General features: G+C 41.5%; 6 non-coding genes across 6 annotated transcripts; all 6 read right to left on the bottom strand.

The window, feature by feature from the left end:
* Window positions 1–737: 737 nt before the first annotated feature.
* On the bottom strand, window positions 738–810 carry TRNAA-AGC (transfer RNA alanine (anticodon AGC)). The gene has a single exon. It is a non-coding gene; the product is annotated as a tRNA-Ala (tRNA).
* A 9-nt stretch (window positions 811–819) lies between these two features.
* Window positions 820–891, bottom strand: TRNAA-UGC (transfer RNA alanine (anticodon UGC)). The gene has a single exon. It is a non-coding gene; the product is annotated as a tRNA-Ala (tRNA).
* Window positions 892–1,961: 1,070 nt separating this feature from the next.
* On the bottom strand, window positions 1,962–2,034 carry TRNAA-AGC (transfer RNA alanine (anticodon AGC)). Its single transcript has one exon. It is a non-coding gene; the product is annotated as a tRNA-Ala (tRNA).
* A 9-nt stretch (window positions 2,035–2,043) lies between these two features.
* On the bottom strand, window positions 2,044–2,115 carry TRNAA-UGC (transfer RNA alanine (anticodon UGC)). Its single transcript has one exon. It is a non-coding gene; the product is annotated as a tRNA-Ala (tRNA).
* Window positions 2,116–3,048: 933 nt separating this feature from the next.
* TRNAA-AGC (transfer RNA alanine (anticodon AGC)) lies at window positions 3,049–3,121 on the bottom strand. Its single transcript has one exon. It is a non-coding gene; the product is annotated as a tRNA-Ala (tRNA).
* Window positions 3,122–3,130: 9 nt separating this feature from the next.
* Window positions 3,131–3,202, bottom strand: TRNAA-UGC (transfer RNA alanine (anticodon UGC)). The gene has a single exon. It is a non-coding gene; the product is annotated as a tRNA-Ala (tRNA).
* Window positions 3,203–7,569: the final 4,367 nt, after the last annotated feature.

Genomic DNA, 7,569 nt, shown 5'->3' with positions numbered 1-7,569 from the left:
CGTCCACCAAATCCTCCATCCGAAACCAGCAGGAAAAAGTGAGAAGGAGCACCACGCGGTATAGAACAGCCGTCGTGGGCATTTTATAGGAAAATGCGAAAAGAGAAAATCGACTATCTTAGTGTAACCTGAGACGGAAAAAGTATTAATTAACACTTATTAGATATTCTTTTATATCCATCCCTTTCTAAAAATATGCTTTATCTAGTCTATGCTTGAAACTCTCCGTTGAAAGGGTAGCAACTACGTCACTACGTAGCTTATTCCATTCGTCCTCCACTCTGGTGTCAAACTGATGTCTACCTATTTCCTTACTGAAACGGGAATTTTGTAGTTATAAACCATTACTATCTAATATGCCAACTTTAAGTACCTTGCTAATATCTCCTTTATTTATTCCCTTCATCCACTTAAACACCCCAGTTAAGTCTCCGCTCACTCTACGCCCTTCTAGCGAGTGCAAATTTAGTCTTCTCCCTTTTATATGAACGGTCCCGAACATCGTGTATCATTTTTGTCATCCTTTTCTGTAAATTTTCTAACGAATTTACATCCATTCTATAGTGCGGATACCAAAATTGCATGGCATAGTGTAAATGTGGCATCACTAATGCTAGATAAAACAGTAATATTACTTTAGATATCCTCTTGCTCACTTTTCGCGAAGTAAATCCTAGAACCCTATTTGTTTTAGTTATCACATTTATAGACTGTTTTCTTAAAACATGAACCCGTCTTGGAGATGCGGGGTATCGATCCCCGTACCTCTCGCATGCTAAGCGAGCGCTCTACCATTTGAGCTACATCCCCAGCAGGTCGTGGAGGTGCCGGGGATCGAACCCGGGGCCTTTCACATGCAAAGCGAACGCTCTACCACTGAGCTACACCCCCTGTCGAGAGATAGAAAAAGAGAGAAAGAATGAATCAAGCAAATTATAGTGCGGCGGTGAATGACAGGGACAAAAATTGACAGAACCCGCAGGACACACACACACGCCTCACCTTGACTGCTGTCCTTTGGGAGTGAGACTAACGCTTCCAAATATAGACAAAGTCCAGTCCCTTTACACTTTGGTTGGATCTATATCGAGAGGGGAACAGTTTTATCTTGCGGTCAGACTAACAGACGCAACGAGAGAGAGAGAGAACATAAGATTAGAGGATTACTGCAGTAGGCTAGGTGGTACGTGTTAGGCAGCTCATACAAGAGGCAAGGATAGTAATGAAGAAGGGTCTCACCGCCCACCAAATCCTCTAGCAGAAACCGGCAGGAAAAAGTGAGAAGGAATACCACACAATATAGAACAACTGTCGTGGACATTTTATAGGAATGTGCGAAAGGAGAAAAAAAGACTCTCATATCGTTACCTGAAATGGAAAAAGAATTATTTGGTACGTGTCATTAGATTTTCTTTCATATCCACCCTTTACTAGAAATATGCATATCTAGTCTATGCTTGAAACTCCGTTGACAGGGTGGCAACTACGTCACTACGTAGCTTATTCCATTCGTCCTCCACTCCATTGTCAAACTATTGTCTACATCTTTCCTTACTGAAACGGGAATTCTCTAGTTATAAACCATTACTATCAAATATGCTGACCTTAAGTACCGTGCTAATATCTCCCTTATTTATTCCCTTCATCCACTTCAACACCCCAGTTAAGTCTCCCCTCACTCTAAGCCCTTCTAGCGAGTGCAAACTTAGTCTTCTCTGTCTTTCATGTGAAAGGTCCCGAACATCTTGAATCATTTTTGTCATCCTTTTCTGTAAATTTTCTAACGAATTTACATCCATTCTATAGTACGGATACCAAAATTGCATGGCATAGTGTAAATGTGGCATCATAGATAAAACTGTAATATTACTTTAGTTGTCCTCTTGCTCGCGTTTCGCGAAATAAATTCTAGAACCCTTTATCACATTTGGAGACTGTTTTCTTAAAACATGAACCAGTCTTGGAGATGCGGGGTATCGATCCCCGTACCTCTCGCATGCTAAGCGAGCGCTCTACCATTTGAGCTACATCCCCAACAGGTCGTGGAGGTGCCGGGGATCGAACCCGGGGCCTTTCACATGCAAAGCGAACGCTCTACCACTGAGCTACACCCCCTGTCGAGAGAGAGAGAGAGAGAGAGAAAGGAATCAAGCAGATTATAGTGTGGCGGTGAATGACAGGGACAAAAATAGACAGCATCTGCAACAGAACCCACAGGACACACACACACACCTCACCTTGACTGCTGTCCTTTGGGAGTGAGACTAACGCTTCCAAATATAGACAAAGTCCAGTCCCTTTACACTTTGGTCGAATCTGTATCGAGAGGGGAACAGTTTTAGCTTAAGGTTAGACTAACGGAGAGAGAGAGAGAGGAACATAATAAGAAGAGAGGAGTACTGCAGTAGGCTAGGTGGTCCGTGCTTGGCAGCTCATACAAGCGTAACTAAAGTACTGTACTAGAATAAGGCAAGGATAGTAATGAAGTCGGGTCTCACCGCCCACCAAATCCTCTAGCCGAAACTGGCAGGGAAAAGTGAGAAGGAATACCACACAGTATAATTTCTGTAGAGCAACTGTCGTGGACATTTTATAGGACTGTGCGAAGGGAGAAAAACGACTATCATAGTGTAGCCTGAATAAGAAAAAGAATGAATTAGCACTTGTTAGTAGGTCTTTTTTATATCCACCCCTTACTTGTCATATGCCTTCCTTTCCTATGCTTGAAACTCTCAATAGAAATGGCAACGACTACATCACTAGGTAGCTTATTCCATGTGTCCCCTACCCTAAATTTAGTATTTTCAGTGTGTTCATATGAATGGTTCTGGATATCGGGTAACATTTTTGTAATTCTTCTCTGTAAATTTTCTAACGTGCGGACAAAAAGTACACGGCATTGTCTAAATGTGGCCTTACTAATGCTATATAAAGTTGCAATATTACATTAGAAATCCTGTTGCTCGCGTTTCACGAAATAAATCCTACAAACCTGTTTGCTTCACTTCTAACATTTTAACAGTGTTTTCTTAAAACATGAACCAGTCTTGGAGATGCGGGGTATCGATCCCCGTACCTCTCGCATGCTAAGCGAGCGCTCTACCATTTGAGCTACATCCCCAACAGGTCGTGGAGGTGCCGGGGATCGAACCCGGGGCCTTTCACATGCAAAGCGAACGCTCTACCACTGAGCTACACCCCCTGTCGAGAGAGAGAGAGAGAGAGAGAGAGAGTATTCCTGTCCCTTGATACTATGTAAAGGAACTCTTTTGAGCTGAGCAAAATCGCCCGGCGGTAGCAACAATAAACAATAAAGGATTTAACCCCACAGAAGGGAGATAAAGGGAAGGGTAACAGGCATTCCAAGATTAAAAGGAAAATATTATGTAGTTCTCTCCTCATAGTCCCGTTCCTCTCATGTCCTTGTGTAATATACAGGGCTGAAGTACAAGACTCCCTCTCTTCTCGGGTAAGAAAGCTCCCTAACATCTTTTTCTTACTGGTTTATTTTGATCTAAGGCATATTGACTTTCTCTGGTATGTCCTATATGCAGAGTCGATGCTAAAATGATATAGAGCATATATATACTATGGGTCCGTGGAAGGTAAATCGCTTACAAAAATGTGTTTGAAAGACTCCTATCCCCTCGAGATTTCGATCCTACTTGGCTTTGAATATTTCGTAGCACCCCTGCCTAAGTGAATTAGTTTGTCCATTTCACCTTGCACGACACTGATGCAAGTACGTTCGTATAAGTAGTATATGAGAAGGTGCTAAGAAGTAGAATTGAATATGACTAAGAAAGTGGTGCAATAAAGACCTCTATTCTGTGGAGATATACAGACCAGAGTACAATGGTGGGATACAGACCGGTGACTAACTTGTAAAAAACACTTGTTCATGACCACACTATTGGGTTCGTATTCTCGTCGGTTAAGGAAACTCCCTAACACCTCTTCTATAGCGATTTATTTTTTGATATTGGTAGTTAATATCCATTTTGTACGTTATTTCTGCAGAGTATGACGGTATTGGAAGGATTTATGCAACACGGAAGAGAGTATTAAGGATTATTGATGCACTTGCTTTCTCCTTGGCATACTTAAATCGTCTGACGGTAGCCTGAATAAGAGACATGCTAGGTATTTTAGTTAACCCCCACCCCAATGACGTATTTTGTACACTTTAATATGCATGAAAATATATGTATCTAACTGTATTGCTGTTGTGTGGCGCAATTGCTAAAAATGTTTTCTGCAGCCAGTGTGTATGATCAAGCTACTGGCATGAATGTGCTGTCTAACGCTGACATACTTCCTGTTGAAAAAAGTGCAGAGTAAGGCTGAGAACGCTGAGAAAGCTCTCTTATGTGTAGCGATCTGAGAATTTGTTAACTCAGCATAACGTGATGGCACCTGGTCCACGTGATTCCCCCTTATCTCTCTCCCAACGAAATTGGTGGGAGTCAGGAAGCAACTTGACTCAAGAGATTAGGACAAACCTCTTCTAAATAAAGTAACGTGTCGTTGTTGGATGTGTTTTACAACAGTTCCTTATTGTGTCTATCGTCTTACAAGTCCAACTACAGTAGCTTGGTAGAGATACATCGTTTATTTTAACATTTCAGCAACTTCACCACACAACAGCTGTACAGTTAGATACATATATTATCGTACATATTACAATACTGTCGCTGTTTCCTGGTGATTTTATTCAGTCTTGGAGATATTCCTCAAACCGAGAAGGATAGACGTAGCCTTCATTAACCCGTTCAGTATGATAGGACTTTTCTTAAACTTAAAATATCTCCAGGTAGCAGCATGAAAGGTGTAAAATATGCCCCACTAGATTCAGAGCTTAAAAGGATAAGGACTTGAAAAATGACTCGACTCTTGTTACTCTGATATGGCCTGAAGCTGCTATCAACATATTCATGGCTGAGTTGTGGCTATACATTAACATGAAAATATGTATAATGCTGATCAGAGAAGAGGGCTATTGAAAGGAAGCAGAACCATAACATTGTCTTTTTATTCCACTGACCTGCGAGAAAAAAGCTACAGTAGAAGGAACTGCGAAAATATAATAAACTACAGACAGACGTGGGTTAGATTGAAGGAACTAAAACTGGGGACGATGTGGGACCGAGAAATATAATATAGACGACCATGAGCCAAGAGAGGACACGAGAGGGTTAGGGAAATGGGTTGAGGTTATCGCAGCGAGGGGCAGGGACTGGGGATTGAGCGTAATGCGTGAGGAAGGACGAGGAGGAGGAAGCAGGCCAGACATAATTGTAGCAGAGAAAGAAGTTGTAGCAGACCTCATGAAAACACCCCATAATGAAGACGGAGAGGGTATTACACAGGGAAGGGGAGGGAGATATGTGGTCCACTCCCAGTTAACTCTCTCTCTCTCTCTCTCTCTCCCTGTTAATCTGTCTGTTTATTTACCTATATCCGTTTATCCACCCATCTGTGTTTATCTATAGCTGTCTATCTTGCATAACAAACAATATATCAGTTTATGTCACCCTTTTAATCCTCATTACCACTTATCTTTTATTTCCTCTCTCTCTCTCTCTCTCTCTCTCTCTCTCTCTCTCTCTCTCTCTCTTTCAGAATGGATGTCTCTCTTGGTGGTTGAATGCGTACATACGGGAGAACAGTGTGTGTGAGAGACCTTGAGATTGGTCATGTGTGTAAAATGGTTTTTGTTCAGGCGAAGTGGGTCTGTATCTGTAATGAGAGAGAGAGAGAAAGAGAGAGAGAGCGAATTACACAGATACGCAGAAACAATGAGGACTAACGGTCACAACGAGTGGGTGATCTGTGTGTGTGTGTGTGTGTGTGTGTGTTTGTGTAACTACGCAACAACTCACAACTTCCTAAACAATAGACTTGTGGTTTTGTTTTCACATCCCTTACCCACAGGGACAAGTAGAGGAAGAGAAGTAAACAGAGGCAGATAGACAGACAGGTAGGTAGGTAGATAGATAAATACATTCATACATACATACATACATACATAGAGAGAGAGAGAGGGAGAGAGAGAAGCTAATGTGAGCACTATGCCTGCCGCGTTTTTACCGTGGCGTCCTTGCACATCCATTAGTGTGTCTATTTAAGCTACGTGATAATGCACTAACCGACTTGCTTCGCTAATAAAACCACTTGATAGCACATATACAGGCTTGAGTTTACGGTAGCTGTGTGTGTTTGTGTTTGACTTATGTGTTTGTGTATTGATGTTTATGTGTCAGCGCCTTTATGTTTGTTTTATGGCTCTGCGTGGTTGTGTTTGTCATCTTTGGGTTTGGGTTTGTATTTATGTTATACGTATGAGTGAGTTTGTTTATCGTTGTGTGTTTTGGTTTAGCTTTCCATGTGTGCTTCTATGTATATATATTACGTGTTTGTGTGTTTATACTTGAGTTATGGGTCTCCGGGGTTGTGTTGATGCCTTAGATGTTAGTGACTGTTTTACGTGTATGTTAATGCTTGTCTTACGTCTCTGGGTTTGTGTATATTTTTTCTGCTTCTCTGAGTCTATACATATTTTGTTTTTACGTATCATTGTTTCTGTTATGAGACTGAGTTTGTGCATATATATTACCTGGTATGTATCTGTGTGCTATAGTGTTCATGATTTACGTGTCTGAGTGTTTGTGTTTATCATGAATCTGCAGTTGTGTTTATTTAAGGGCCTGTGTTTTGTTTGTTTCTGTTTGTGTGCTTGTGTATATGACTAATATGCCCATGTTTACGTTTTCTTTGGTTTCCGTGTGCTTATGTGTGTTTTATGACTGCATTATTTAAATAGCTAATCCATCCATCCATCCATCCATCATCCAATCCTATGTTGCCGCGTGAGGAGCGTAGGAGCCCGGGGCTAGGCAAGTTGGTCCTGATATTTAAGATGAGAGTGACCAGCCTCACTCATCCCTGAATGGCATTACGTGAGCAATAAACCCCAACCATCCCTTGGATATAAACCTTCATCGGCTCAAACCAATTGGAGCGCCTTAATTACTCACTAAACAACCAGGCACCATAATTTAGCTGTATGGTTACCACCCAGCGTAGTAAATGGTTTCTTGGTGTATAAGAAACCATTTGGCTTGTCACTCAGTGTAGAGTCTCCCATAGGCAGAAGGAAGAGGAAAGAATGAAAGAAAGAAAGACAGAAGAGGGAGTGTAAAGTCACCCGTAGGCAGAAGGAAGAGGAAAGAATGAAGGAAAGAGGAGGAAGGAAGGAAGAGAGAAAGGGCAGACACCCAAAGCAGCATTACATAGAGTGAGTGGATGGTGAGCGCCCCATCTACCACCAAGTGGCTAATATATTCTCTTATTTTTTGCCTGTTCTTTCGTGTGTGTGTGTGTGTGTGTGTGTGTGTGTGTGTGTGTGTGTGTGTGTTGAAATTCACTCCATATCGGACAATTTAGGGAACATACATGCATTTTTCCATATGCATGATACGAGTGTACTGTAAAGTCATAGAGGAAAATTGCAATGGCATGTATTTTTTTTTTTTTTTTTTTTTTAAGAAATTCCTCTCTCTCTCTCTC

Source organism: Coenobita brevimanus, chromosome 93, assembly GCF_032717465.1.
Source record: "Coenobita brevimanus isolate Jiangsu-jjx chromosome 93, ASM3271746v2, whole genome shotgun sequence".
Classification (NCBI taxonomy): Eukaryota; Metazoa; Arthropoda; class Malacostraca; order Decapoda; family Coenobitidae; genus Coenobita; species Coenobita brevimanus.
This window is presented reverse-complemented; position numbering and strand designations above follow the sequence as displayed.